Source organism: Trichosurus vulpecula, chromosome 2, assembly GCF_011100635.1.
Source record: "Trichosurus vulpecula isolate mTriVul1 chromosome 2, mTriVul1.pri, whole genome shotgun sequence".
NCBI classification, from domain to species: domain Eukaryota; kingdom Metazoa; phylum Chordata; class Mammalia; order Diprotodontia; family Phalangeridae; genus Trichosurus; species Trichosurus vulpecula.
Window position 1 is genome coordinate 428,351,061 of NC_050574.1, and position 14,607 is coordinate 428,365,667.

Below are 14,607 nucleotides of genomic sequence, written 5' to 3' on the forward strand. Positions count from 1 at the left end.
TCACTCTGGGGCAGGAGGGCCCAAAATAGAGCCATTAAGTGGAGCTTGAGCATGGACCTTTTTTGGTCCAATCTGGGTGTTTCAGAGTGAACTGCGTTTAAGATTTTGGGATAAGAAGAAACAAGTAAAGAGAAAGAAAGAAAGAAAGAAAGAAAGAAAGAAAGAAAGAAAGAAAGAAAGAAAGAAAGAAAGAAAGGAAGAAAGAAAGAAAGAAAATGAGAAAGAGAAAGAAAGAGAGAGAAAAAGAGAAAGAGAGAAGGAAGGAAGGAAGGAAAGAAAGAAGGAAGAAAAAAGAGAGAGAGAAATCTAGCCAGTAAACCCCAAGTGGGCAGCTTCTAAGTTTATAAAACACTAGATTACCATGGTTATTTATTTCTGTATTTTCAGTTTTGTTGTTTAGTCATTTTAGTCATATCGCCTAGCACATGTTGGTGCTTCAGTCATGTCTGATCCTTTATGACCTCTTTTGGCAAAGATGCTGAAGTGGTTTGACATTTCCTTCTCCAGCCCATTTTAGAGATAAGGAAACTGAGGCAAACAAGATTAAAGGACTTGTCCAGGGTCACACAGCTTGTGAGTGTCTGAGGCCAGATTTGAACTCAGGAAGATGAGCCTCCCTGATTCTGGGCCCTATACTAAATTCACTGCCACACATAGCTGGCCTTATTTCTGTATATTGGATAGGTAGATAGATAGATAGATAGATAGACAGATAGATAGATAGAGACTGTTTCTATATATTGTATATCTAATATATTCCACTGATCCACCAGTCTAATATCCAATATGTGATTCTTTTTTAATGATTACAACTTTCTTTTTTTTGTATTTTTTTTCTTTAGGGAACTGTAATCTTTTTATTAATTAATTTATTTTTAGTTTTCAACATTCACTTCCACAAGATTTTGAGTTCCGAATCTCCCCTTCCCCCACCCCAAGAAAGCATACATTCTGATTACCCCTTCCCCCAATCTGCCCTCCCTTCTATCACTCTCCCCCACCTTCTCTTATCCCCTTCCCTTCTATTTTCCTGTAGGGCAAAAAAGATTTCTATACTTCATTACCTGCTGTAATGGTAATGTAAATATGAGGATCTTCCCATCCATTAATAGGCCCATGTAACCTGCCTAAGTCACATAGAAGCCTAAGTCACACGAAGCCTATGGTGGGAGGAGCTTGCTGAAAGGGTGGAACAAGAAAGCGTGGAGCAGAATGAAGGAAATTGGTCAGAGCAGTTAAAGCTGAGGGAGAGAGAGGAAGCAGACAAGCAAGCAGCTAGCTCTGAATGTTCGTTTGTTGGAAGGTCTGAGCAGGGGAAGTCTTTGGGATGGTGGTGCCCCCTGCATTCTTATTGTGTATGGATTCCTTTGTTTCCATGAAGGATATGGCTTTCTGGTGTTAGGATTTGCATTTCTGGTGTTTGAATAAATGTTTTGGTGCTGTCTTCCATATGGAGAGTCCGTTGTATTTTGCGACTCAGAACTACACACACATATTCATAATCTCCATTGACACTGTGAATATCATGTTGGGGATAGATTTGACATCATAAACAGGATCATGAAATATCAGATCGCTATTTGGAGGCAAGAGGGCTTTAAAGGTGGAATTGGATATCCCAGAATGGGAGGATTTACCTTATTCCTCCCTGGCAAGAGAATGACCTAAGAACAATCCAGACCCTGTAAAAACTGGGAACCTAGGCTATGAAAAGGAGAACCCAGAGATTTGGAAAGAGGTTTGTAAGGAATCCAAATAAAACCAGGGAAAGAACTGGCAGGGGTGTGTAGAAGAGGCTGGATTTTGCTGACAAGTTACCATGTGTAAAAACAGACAAGCTGCTGAAGGAGAAAGCTCAGATGGAAAGGGAGTTGGCTGGTTTGTATGGAAATCTTTCTGTGCCACAGCATTCAGGATCTTCTTTAGCAGAGCAAGCTGGAGGGTCTCAGGTGGCAGGAGAACAAGTTACTCTCTGGGAGTTGGCTGGATTGCATCAGAATCTTTCTGTGCCACAGAGTTTGGGCTCTCCTTTAGAAGAGCAAGCTGGAGATGCTGTTCATTTAGCCAGAAAGAAGTGAAAAGCTTAAAAAAGGAATGTGCATGCAGTTCTTGCACAGGGTGAGCCTAGTTGCCCCGATGACTGCCAGGAGAATGTGTGGGAGGAAAATGAAACAAAGTTAGATGAGACTTCTCAGGCTGAAGTTCATCCAATACTAAGAAGAAAGCAAGAGCACTGAGGGGAAACACAATGTTTAGGAAGCTAATTGAGGATTTTACTCAGCAGGAAGTCACAGATATTTTGAGTCAGTTCACCCAATGGATGAGAGAATTGTTAGTGTCTTAGGTGGTGAGAATCAGTGATGAAGGGGCCAGAGGAGTATCAATAGATAACATAGATTGTTTGAAATTCATAGGTATTAGTCAGAATCCATTTGTACAGCAAGATATTAGGGATCACCACATGCTAGGAGGTAACAATATGACCATTGTTACCAGGTCTCAGTTTTATTTATTAGTTCAATAGTTTTCTTGATTTCAATTTTATTAATCTCTCCTTTGGTTTCCAGTATTTCTAATTTGGTATTTAATTGGGGATTTTCAATTTGTTCTTTTTCTAGCTTTTTTCAGTTGCATGTCCAATTCATTGATCTTCCTTTTCTCTATTTTATTCATATAAGCATTCAGAGACATAAAACTTCCCCTAAGAACTGCTTTGCTGCATCCCATGAGTTTTGGTATGTTGTCTCATTATTGTCATTCTTTTGAATGAAGTTATTGATTGTTTCTATGATTTGTTGTTTGACCCACTAGTTCTTTAGGATTAGATTATTTAGTTTCCAATTAATTTTTAGTCTATCTTTCCATGGTCCTTTATTACAAATAATTTTTATTGTATCATGATCTGAAAGGCATGCATTGGCTATTTCTGCCTTTCTGCACTAAATTGTGAGATTTTTGAGCCCTAGTGGAGGGGGGCAGGTCTCCAACAGCTACCCAGAGTCTCCTCTGGCCAAATCACCAACACTCTTCCAATAAGTGCACCCCCAGAAACAAAATGCCAACCTCTGAGCTCTTATACCCTGTTTAAGTACCTAAGGGCACAGAACCTACTTAACAAAATTGTGTGGGGCCTGGGGCTTTCTTATTTCTTAAGTTGGTCAAGGAGGCTTGATTCAATCAAAGAAACAAAAGACAACAAAAGGTGCACTTTGCTTGTGTTACATTTGAAAGGCAAGACTCATCAGAGCTATGTGATTACCTTAGCATTCTAAAAGAGAAAACAAAAATGTCCAACCCTATTTACCATAACACCATCCTATCCACCCCACCTCTTCATGCTTTTATTTCTTCCTTCTCCCTTCTCCCCCCCAAAGAATTTTGCTTTTGACCACTGCCTCCCCCAATTTTCCCTTCCTATCAGCCTCATTCCATTATTTTACACCTTTCCCTTACTACTTCTTTCATCTCTTTCAACCACACCCCACCCCTTTTCTGTCCCCTTTCTCCTCCTACTGCCTGTAGGCTAGGTTAGATTTCTATACTTGCCAGAATATATTATTCCTTATTTGAACCAAATCCAATGAGAGTAAAGCTCAAACAATGCTCGTCTATATCACCTTTTTCCCTCTACTATAAAATGTTTTTGTGCCTCTTCATGTGATGTAATTTACCCTTTTCTTCCTCCTCCTCGCCTCTTCTCCTATTACTATGACTTTGCACCCCTTAATTAAGTTTTTATCATCACATCAGTTAATTTATACCCACACCCTCTGCCTATATGTATATATACATATATATGTGTACATATATATATATATAAAATGTCATAATAAATACTCTTCTATTAACAAGTATCATCCTCCCATATAAGGATGTAAACAATTTGATTTTATTGAATAATAAGGTTTTTTTTCTTCTTTTTTCCTGTTTACCTTTTTATGCCTCTCTTGAGTCTTATATTTGATCTTGCAGGTCAGACTTTTCATTGAGTTTTGGCTTTTCATCAGGAAGGTCTGGAAGTCCCCTATTTCATTGAATGTCTCCATCTCCTTGCCTGAAATATTATGCTGAATTTTGCTGGGTAAATGATCCTTGGTTGTAGTCCAAGTTCCTTTGCCTTAGAGAATATTATACTCCAATCCCTCTGATCTTTAACGTAGAAACTGCAAAGTCCTGTGTGATCTTGACTGTAGTTCTGGGTTATTTGAATTGTTTTTTTTTCTGGCTCCTTGCAGTATTTTCTCCTTGACCTGATAATTCTGGAATTTGGCTACAGTATTCCTAGGAGTTTTCAATTTGGGATCTCTTTCAAGAGGTGGTTGCTGAAATCTTTCAATGACAATTTTACCCTCTGGTTCTAAGACTTCAGGGAAGCTTTCCTGGATGATTTCTTGGAAGATACTATCCAGGCTCTTTTTTATCATGGCTTTCCAATAATTCTTAGATTATCTCTCCTGGATCTGTTTTCTGGGTCAGTTGTTTTTCTGTTGAGATATTTTGTGTTTTCTTCTATTTTCTCATTCCTTAGATTTTGTTTGACTGATTCTTGATGCCTCATAGAATAATTAGCTTCTCCTTGCCCAATTCTAATTTTTAATAAATTGTTTTCTTCATGTAGCTTCTGTACCTCCTTGTCCATTTGGTCAATTGCACTTTTCAAGGAATTATTTTCTCCTGTTATGTTCTATACTCCCTTATCCATTTTGCCAACTTTACTTTTTAAAGATTTGTACTCATCAGCGATTTTTTTTCCATTTTGCCCACTGTATTTTTAAAAGAATTGGTCAATTTTTCTTTCACCTATCTCATTTGGCTTTTAAAATCCTCCTTGAGCTCTTCCAAGAATGCTTTTTGGGTTTGAAACCAGTTTGTATTCCCTTTTGAGGTTTCAGATGTGGGTATAGTGTCGATGCTGTCCTCTTCCAAATTCATATTTTGATCTTCCCTGTCCCCATTGTAATATTCTATGGTCTTTGATTTCCTAGTTTGCTTCTTGATAGTGATTGCCTTTTTCCTGGCTTTTAAAGTGCATCTCTGCTTCTGGGGCACAGGGGCCTCTGTCCCAAACATCTTGTGTTGGGAGCTGGGAACCTGGTTACTGACTTTATGTGCTGTGGCCTTTGGTTTTGTCAGTAGAAGCTATATAGTATTGCAGCAACCTGGTGCTGAGCTGCAGCTGGCTGGTGTGTGCCAAAGATCAAGGCCCAGTGAAGTCTTTCTAAGTTTCCCTTTGGTTACACTGAAGCTTCATAGTGGTGTTGGGAGGGGGTGGGCTGCCTGCTTGAGGTCTCCTTTTCCCCTGGGGCTGTGCTATAGCATCAGTAGTCTGAGCTGTCATCTGTGCTAATGTCTGCCAATTCCCCTGTGTGTTTGTGCTTGCCACCTCCACCCCCCGGGGGCTCAGGAACTCCTGCTGGTCTGCTGAGGTGGGACTTACTGGGATGCCTCCTGTTTTTGCTCTGGTCCCCTTCAGCCACAGCAACAGGGACCCATCTCCCTAGTTAAAAGACTGCTATACCCCTACATCTGGCTCCCCTATTTCAGGATTTTTCCAGGGGCAATATTCTCTGGGTTCTTCAAGGTGAACAAGGTAGGAGTGAGAACATTTATGGTTTACTCTGCCATCATGGCTCCCAGAAGTTCAAGCAGGTGTCTTTCAACCACTTAGTCTATGAGCTGATAGCCCCAGAGTAGCTGCTGCCACTGCCACAGGCCCTGTGCTTCTCTCACCCAGCTCCCACAGAGTCCTGGGCTGAGATGTTTGGTAAATGCCACTGCCTGTGATGATCCAAACTGCTAGGCATTCTCCTGCTTTGCTGTGGTTAGGTGTGAATCACCTCACTCTACCCTCTCCCAGCCCAGTGCAACATATCCTTCCTGTCTATCTTTGGGACTCTCCTGGGTTGGAAATCTGCCACACTCTTTCTCCTAGTGGATTCTACCGCTCTCAAATTTGTTCAGATTAACTTTTTTAGAGGTATCTGAAAGAATTTGTGAGAGAGCTCAGCTATTTCCCTGCTTTCACTCCACCATCTTGGCTCCACCCCCCCTTTTTAAGTTGAATTAACAAGTCATTTAACAAATTATTGGATAGAATGCTGGGCCTGGAATCAGGGAGACCTGAGTTCTAATATAACCTCAGACACTTAGTAGCTGCGTGACCCTGTGCAAGTCATTTAACCCTGTTTTCTTCAGTTTTCTGATCTATAAAATGAGCAGGAAAAGGTAATGGAAAATCATTCCAATACCTTTGGGGAAAAAAGGGGATGTCACAAAGAGTCAGACACAACTGCACAACAACAACAACCACAAACTTTTTTCTTTTGTTTTGTCTGAGATCATAATTGATACTCTTCCTGATTTAAAAAAAATTCATCTTGTAAACCACATATTGTTGGATTCTGGTTTCTAATCCATTTTGCTATCTTCTTCCATATTTTGGGGGAAGTGGTTGAGTTTATCCTATTCACATTCACAGTTATAACTGCTAGCTATGCATTTCTCTCTTTCCAATTCTCTTCTTTTTATCCTTCTCTCTCTTGTTTACTTTTCTACCCTATCCCTCCTCAAAAGTCTGTTTTTCTTCTGCCTACTGCCCCCCTTAATCTGCTCTCTCTCTTACTTCCTCCCCTTCTCTTAGCCACTTCCCTTCATACATCCTTATTCCTTGTTGAGTAAAATGGATTTCTATACCCAACTGAATGCATACACATTTTGATTCAGTTTAGGTGACAGGGGTTTTCAAGAGTTGCTCTTTCTCTTCATTTTCCCTTCCATTGTAAAAACTCTTCCTTGTGTTCCTCCTTTAGATGAAATAATTTCCCCATTCTTCTTCGTTGATTAGTACCTCCCTCTTTCTTAGTCTTCCATTTTTTCTTTTGAAATCATCTCAATGCAGCAGACTCACACCTATATCCTCTGTCTAAGTAGATTCCTTCTAGCTGTCATAATGGTGATAAAGTTTTAAATGTTACATGTGTCCTCTTCCCATTTGGGAAGGTGAACAGCTTAAGATTATTAAGTAGTTCATGATTTCTCACTCATTTTTATTTTTTTATGCTGCTCTTAAGTATCTGTTTCCTTTGGAATGATTCTTAGGCCAAAATTAGTACAAGTATCAAAGAATCCATCCATACTTTGTTTTATCTCAGCTCCAAAGTCTGTATTGAGTGCACAATCATCTGCAAACAAAAAGTTGTGCACCAACTCTCTTTCCACTGTAGTCTTGCTTTTCAAGTTAAATAATTTCTCATCAGTGTGATATCTGACCTTGATGGTGTTTTATCCTCATCCGAAAAATCACTGTTTCATCATGTTAAAAATCTTGGGAGCAAGCACACAGCCCTGCTTCATTCCATTGGTGACTGGCAAAGTACAAGAGCATCGTCCATTATATGGACCCTATGCAAGCATGCTGTTGTGAATCTGGTGTACAATACTTATGAACTCCTCTAGGCAATTAAATTTTGCCACGATCTTCTCCAAACCCTCATTACTAGCAGTATCAAAGGCCTTGGTCAGATAGACTAACATTGTATACAGACCTCTATTCTGTTCCAGGCATTTGTCTTAGAGATATCAGGCAGCCAACACCATATCAGCCAATTCCTCAGCCCTTTCTGAAACCACACTGGCTATCAGGCATATGACCATTTTCCAGCTGAAGGATTAACACATTAAGGAGGACTGTGGCAAGAATCTTGACAGCAATGACTAAGAGAGAGGCCCTCTTGTGATTGTCACAGAATAACCTATTTTCTTTTCCTTTATAGAGATGGACACTGGAGGCATCCTTGAACTCCTGGGAAATAACCTACTCTTGCTGTATAATCCAGAAGATTTCAATTGGGTTTGGTATGAACAGTAGACCCTCTTCCTTATAAACCTCAGCTAGAATGGAATCAACACCAGGTGTTTTGCCACAAGAGAGGAGCCCAAAGGCATTCAAAATCCCTCGTTCAGGTGGAAGTGCAACTAGAAAGGGATTGACTTCAACCTGAGAAATATAGTCAGGGACTTCAGTGTTCATTGATGACAGTCGGCTGAGAATTCTATGGAAGTATACATCCCAACTCTCAAGGATCGTGTTCTTATCACTAATAAATGTGGCTTTATCAGTACTAAGTAGTTGAGATGCACCATAGGTCTTTGGAGCAGGGCATCATAAAAGTGCTTTGGATTTTTATTATCAGCATAAAATTGAATTTCATCTGCCTTCTTACTGAGCCAAGAATCCTGCATCTCTCTAAGCTTTCCTTGTACTTTATTTTTTTAAAAAAGTTAAACATTGCCTCCTTGGACAAATTGTTTAGCTGGTAAACCCTGTGGAGTTCTTGTTTTTTTGTTTGCCAGATTCCAAACTTCCTCATAATTTTTTGTCAACTAATCTTGATGTTTGTGAGTGTTCTGGCCCAGATTAGTACATGTGGTGCTATCCACCAAATTTCTGAAAGCTACCAACTCCTTTTCTGCTCCACTGCTGCCAACCATATGTTGGCTCAGCTTTCTATCCAAATTAGTAACAAACTGTTCATGTATGGAGGAGTGCTCTAATTTGTTGACTTTAAGGCTTCTGGTAGTCTTCTTGCCTTGGAACTACTGCTTTTGTTGAATGTGCATATTTAGCTTGGAGAGGGTAAGTCTGTGAACAGTCCAGAACTCTGTATCACACATCACCTCATCACTCTCACATCCTACCTATCTCTTCCTCTTATCCTGACATAGTCTATTAAATGCCAGTATTTGCTGAGAGGGTGCATCCATGATGCTTTGTTGTGATTAGGTAAGAGGAAGACAGGGTTGTACATGAGAAGGTCATAAGACACACAAGTCTTCAATAGTAAGCGACCGTTGATGTTGCTGTTTCTAACTCCATTCTTCCCAATAACTCCCTGCTGTGTTTGATAGTCTCTTCTTACTCTGTCATTAAAGTCTCCCAGAATTGCAAGCTTATCCTCTTTTGGCACATTGATCATGGGAATCTTTAAGTCTTCATAAATTTTTTCTTTGACCTTATCACTGTTCATCATGGGGGGAGCAAATGCACTGATGACGTGGCATCCCAGTTTTCTACGTTGGCGAGCTCATTGGCATAAGCCTGTCCTTCCCTCTTTTTTTGGTAAGGATACAAGCTTATTGACTAGATTGAATTTGATTGTGAAGCCTATACCAGCTTCATTGTTCCTTATCATGTCACCACTCCAGTAAGATGTATATCCAGCTTTGATTTCACTAAGTGGATTTCATTTGTCAGCCTTGCTTCACTCAGGGCTGTTACTAAGATATAATAGCTACTGAGTTCTCTCACAAGAGTTATTTGTCTTTTAGGTCTACTGGATTTTGTGATGTCTTAAAATGCATACATATATTCCATGTACCAATAGTGAGTAGAATCATCTTCACAAAAGGTTTTGTTCACTTTTTGTGTGTGTTGCAACCACAGGATAATTGCAGTAAGCAGGTCTGTTAGGTTAGGTGAAGTAGACAATTTTAGGGCACCTTTTAAAAACTTTTCCTCATGCCAGGAGGTGAGCAATATTGTCTTTAAAAAGGGGGGCTGCCTAATTCTATTCCTGCTTTAGTCCAGTGATAAGATGACCCTATGTCCTGAATTGCCTGTGTTCAGGGTTGTGACTACAGCTCCTAGTATACCTAGATCTGCTGCTTCATCACTTGCCCATCACCACAGAACTTTGAGAAAGGCAAAAATTGTGAAATGTTAGGAGAGATATTTGTGGGTTCATGCATAAATTGGATTAAAATGAAGCTGATTTGCATGAAGTTGTTGGCTTCACTCTCTCTAGCAAAAGTCATTGAAGTCCAGTGACAAGACAAAAGTCAAGAGGAATGGCAACCACACTGGCATAGCTGGGATGGCTGCTAGTACATGTTCTTTTATCTGCTTTACTAGGAAAGACAGCTATTTCAGGGGTCAAAAATCTTCTTTAAATGAACAGAAAAGACAAACAGAGAAAATACAGAGAAGAGAAATAAAGACCAACAGACAGGGCTCTACTGCCTGAATCAAAACAATACTGCTATGTATACTTTACATTCACCACTGCATTGAGAGAACCTTTACCTCTGAGGAGTTGGGGAGCTTTGAACATATGACCACTCAAGAGTCTTGACCACAGAATCACAACATCTTTCTCATAAGCGAGCCACTAAAACAAAGCTCAGCTCTCAGAATATATACTCTTTCAGATAATAGGCTCAGTGCCTAATTAGAAATTTACAAAAGGTGTATAAGTCTTCCTACAATCAAGAAAGCTTCCCTTAATGGGTTCCACATGAGGCCTATTGATAGTCAGGGAAGATCTTATTCCCCATTAACCTTACAGCTTGGAAAATATTGGATGACCCTTGGCATCTTTGATGAATAACCAAGCTTTAAGCAGACCACTCCACCTGCTTCAGCACCTTCATAACCCTGTGGAAAAAAATTATTCACATTCACCTGTTCCACTGGGGGAAGTCTTCACATGCTTGGTGTAGACACCTCCCTAATGCACTATTGGGTTTGAAGACCTTCAGGTACCTTCAACCTGTTTTAGCCCATGTGCCAAAATTTTTTACCAGGTTGTGGCTGCTCTGGATCCTATAGCTTCTTGGAGCCACAGTTCAAAGTTGGGTGACAGTTAGATACCAAAGGTTGAAAATAGCCCTGATAAAAGGGTTCAGTAGCCCTCACACCAATGGTATAAGTCTTCTCTGAACTCCCGTACACCCGAAATGGTAACAGGTAAATTTTGTGTAAATCCTGACTGTGGCTTCATGGTATTCAAATAATTTCTTCCTGACTACTTTTAATATTTTCTCCTTGACCTGAGAGGAAAAGGTTTACTTGTGGAAAGTCACTGTCCCAAGTTTCTGACTTATTTTTCCCTGCTGTTTTAAAAGCTAGTTCTGTCAGGGGTGCGAGGGGCAGAGGTCCTATAGGACTTTAGTGCTTCCCTTATTGTATGATCTGAGGTGAGGTGTAGTTAGTACTCTCCTTGTCTGTGCTCTGGTCCTTACCCAAGTAGTACCCCTGATCTCTGGCAATCACAATTGCTTTCCTCTGTGGAACTGTGACCATACTCATATATGTCACAAGGGCTTCTCTCTCTTCTCTCCCCAAATTGAACTAATTCTAGTCTTCATAAACTCCCATGTAGTTTAATAAGAATTAAGTGAATAGCAGAATGCTTGGTAGATGAGAGCATTAGAATTACATTGTACAATGACTTTTGTACTTAAGAGAAACAGCAATAATTATCTCCCATTTTTAAAGGAACAGGCAGTTTTGGAATGACCTTGTTCACAAGCTAAAGATTTTGCTTTCTCTGCAATTTTGTAATACCATCTTCCCACACATTTGAGAAAAATTAGGCTGGATAATTTGTAGGTTCTTTTAATAGAAACTATAGCTCCAATCTATGCTTTGCCATTTCTCAAGCATAAGTTTCTTCCCCTGAAAAATTATGAGACCTTTTTTATTCTTCTTTTTCCTTTCCTTGTTCACTGGACGTGGAGGCAATGAATTCAAGTGAGATGTTTGAGAATAACTATGCTCTTCTTAAAGGAAATCCTTTCAGTCTATGACAATATTATTATTCTGAGAAATATCTAAGGAAGGAAAATACTTTAGGAAGAAATGAATTATTTAAATATTCTTAGAACATAATGGGAAAAATTGTTAAAATTTAGATTATGTTTTGCTTAATTAGATTCTGAGTGAGATCTTTACTACAGATTGGAGTCTAGAAGACCTGGGTTAAAACCCCATCTCAGACAATTACCAGTTGAATTACAGTGCACAAGTCACTTAATGGCTCTGTGCCTCTGTTTCTTCCTCTGGAAAATGAGAAGGAGCCAACAGCATCTAAGTTTGCTTCTAGCTCTAAATCTACAACATAATGATATAATATTTGTAAAGCCCTTAGCACAGTGTCTGGCACATAGTAGGCCCTTAATAAGTGCTTATTACCTCCCTCTTTCCATACTATTGTCCACTGATCTCCAATAGTTTCTACAAAAAGAACTTTGAAATTCTCATACCTCCCAGGCAAAATTACACAACAAAACAAAGTAACAAACAAAAAAACACCTTTACATTGCAGAAGTTACCCTTTGTTCTTTTCTGTCTCTAGTCTTTATAAATCCACAATTTAAATTAAAATCTGATCATTATTATTAGAATTCTATACCTTCCTTTTTCTCTACGGAATATATTGTTTGAAACACATGAAAGTTGCTGAAGTAGCAATTTGGTGATACTTGTCATTTTGGTGCCAGGTTCTTGATTTCCCATTTTGTGCATACATAAATGTAAAAAGTTGACTGTGAGAGGGTGGGATGAATAAATTTTAGAAACCAAGAGAAGAGGGGAGGGAAATATATAGTAGATTAGTAGATGGGGAGAAGGGGTAAGAGAGAGGAAAAGAAAAGGAAAGGAGATGAGGGAAGGGGAGAAGAAGAAATGAATGATGTGGGGATGAGAAGGGAACCATTTTTTTTTCTTTCATTGTTGATTAAATCATACTATGAAAGTTCTTTTTCAGTGCTTATGTTATTTTGGACCTTTAAATTGATATCACTGAAAATTTGGCATTAAACTGAATGAGATGCCAATAAAGCATTTCAGTCCTAATTCTATAATTAGGAGCAATTAAGTGATGTGCCAAAGACATCCTCTTGCACAGTGAAAAGAGCACTAAACTTGGAATAAGATTGGGTTTTAATCTCCGCTACTTATTACCTTAGATAAGTTATTGTTGTTTGCTGGACCTCTGTTTTCTCATCTGGAAATGGAAAAGGTTGAACTAGAAATCCTTCTAAAGACCCTTTGAGCTCCAAGTCATATGATCCTAAGAGTTTAGGAATTACTATCTGGTTATGTATGTACCCACAATCATTTACGACTTACCTCAAAGGGGTTCTTTCCTAGAAAGTCCTTGAAACTTGCATATAGTCAGAGTATAATTGTCAGTGCTAGTAGATGAAACATGATAGTTATTCCAAATTTACTATTATTCTGCTTTATTATCAGTCTCCCCAAAGGGGTATTTTCATGACAACAAAATGATGCAATCATTTAAGTCAGTTCAAGAAATCAGGCGTTGGTCAGTGAAAAAAAATCAGTCAAATCAGTTGTTTTACAAAATCAATCCATCATTTCTGTCAAAGTAGTTTATCTGGTAGCCTCCCAGAGATACATCCTAAAGCATTTGTAAAGGACTGCTGTGAGTCCCACCAGCAGGACTGCACTGCACACTGAATTCCCACAACATGGAACCCTGAGTTTTCATTCATTGACTCACTAATTTATCACAAACTGTCCAACCGTTTAAGTTCCTTGAACACAGAGAAAATGAGTCATAACAATCTTGTCAGACCTCCCACCACGCACTGTTCCTTATTTTGTTCCACATATAGGAGATTAATAGACTAGATAGGAAGAATAAAGCATAAATATTAGAAAACATGTCATTCGTGGGATATAGGAATTAGACGGTAAGAGATGTAAAAAATAATTGAGTAATTGAGATTCTTATCTGTCTAATAAGCATGTCTAAATGACACAAGGGGGGTAAGAATGAAACCTGCCCTTCAAACAACTTTTTAAGACATAAAGTTGGAAGGTGACATGCTTGGATGTGAGGGGGAGACGCCCACCATTCACTGCCTTGTGTTAGGGAGATAGAATTCCCAAGGCAGTGGGTCCTCTGAGAAGAGGCTTTAGAACCTGGTAGCACAGACACAAATTTAGTTGAAGAAGTGAGGATGTGTTAGGAAGGAGCTAACATGGGATATAAACAAATCATCTGGCTATTTACTGTTTTAAATCTTCATTTCTGCTAATTAGAGCCTAAGCTCAGTCACTTTTAGCTGCACAAAGATGTTAAGTGGTGAGCACCCTCTAAATTTAAGTCTCCTGGACAAAGCTCTGATAATCTTGCTCTGATTAAAACTCTCCTAGATTTTGGGCTCCAGTGCTGTCTTATCGTGATCATCATCACCATCTGAATTTCCATAACACTTTAAGGTTTCTGATGTTCTTTCCTCAGAGATGCCACTGTGAAGTAAGTAAGGCAAATGTGATTATTGACCATTTGTAACAGAGAGGTTTAGACATTTGCCCATGGCCACATACTCATTAAGATTCAAAACTATAGTATAGAAGTGGATCTCCCATGACACTAGGTACAGTATTCTTTGCTCTAAAATGTGATGCCTGTTGATATATGTACTTGAGCATCCAAAGTGTAAATGTACCAAAGTCCTTTTTAGTCATAAAACTAAGGAGGTCATCCAACTTAATCATCTGTCATTTCACATGACACTGGCACCAATGTAATTTCTGTTAACTTTCATAGATTGTTTATTTTATTTTAAAAATGGTCCTAGAGTGACATACATATATTAGCTCTCATAATACAATTTATGGAGAATCGACACTTACTGTGTGCAGCATATTTTAGGTGCTAGGGAAAATACCAAAAGAAAAAATACATATATACCCACATTATTCTATGCATTAATATGTGTACATGCATGCATATGATATACACATAGACATATTTACACATTTAAACATATTCACACATGTTTATAAATGATCAA